Raw genomic sequence first — 685 nt, 5'->3', positions numbered from 1 at the left:
CTAATCATATACTAATTTGAATTTGGACAAAATGTTTGTGCCGATTTACCGTCCAGACGCGTGTACTCACGCGTCTGGATGATATAAATCATCAAAGAAAGGTAAATACAGTGTTCGAATAAAGGACATAATAATACATCGTGTAGCATAGCTCTCAACGAATGTAGTCATGTAACTAAATGAATAAAGAAATTGTGTAATAAAATGCCTCTGGCGGGACTCGAACCTGCGACCTCTCGCTGTGAAGGCGAGCGTCATAACCATTAGACCACGGAGGCTTCATGGTTGAACATATTCAAATACCAACAGATACACTCTATTACACAATAGGTACGGCTAAAAACAAATAGTTGCATATAATATAAATCAAGATAACCGTTAACATTGTTAAATTATATATATATATATATATAAATCATCAAAGAAAGGTAAATAGTCGCATAATAATACATCGTGTAGCATAGCTCTCAACGAATGTAGTCCTGTAAATAAATGAATAAATAAACTGTGTAATAAAATGCCTCTGGCGGGATTCGAACCTGCGACCTCTCGCTGTCAAGGCGAGCGTCATAACCATTAGACCACGGAGGTTTCATGGTTGAACAGATTCAAATACCACCAGATACACTCCATTACACAATAGGTACGGCTAAAAACAAATAGTTGCATATAATATAAATCAAGA

The 685-nt window shown here is 36.2% G+C and overlaps 1 non-coding gene across 1 annotated transcript; it reads right to left on the bottom strand.

The window, feature by feature from the left end:
• Window positions 1–205: 205 nt before the first annotated feature.
• Trnastop-uca lies at window positions 206–278 on the bottom strand. Its single transcript has one exon. It is a non-coding gene; the product is annotated as a tRNA-Sec (tRNA).
• Window positions 279–685: the final 407 nt, after the last annotated feature.

This window comes from Anneissia japonica, unplaced genomic scaffold (genome assembly GCF_011630105.1).
Source record: "Anneissia japonica isolate Jap-2015-1 unplaced genomic scaffold, ASM1163010v1 scaffold128041_len1295_cov177, whole genome shotgun sequence".
NCBI classification, from domain to species: domain Eukaryota; kingdom Metazoa; phylum Echinodermata; class Crinoidea; order Comatulida; family Comatulidae; genus Anneissia; species Anneissia japonica.
The sequence above is the reverse complement of the archived record's forward strand: the minus strand, read 5'-3'. Positions and strand labels throughout refer to the sequence as shown.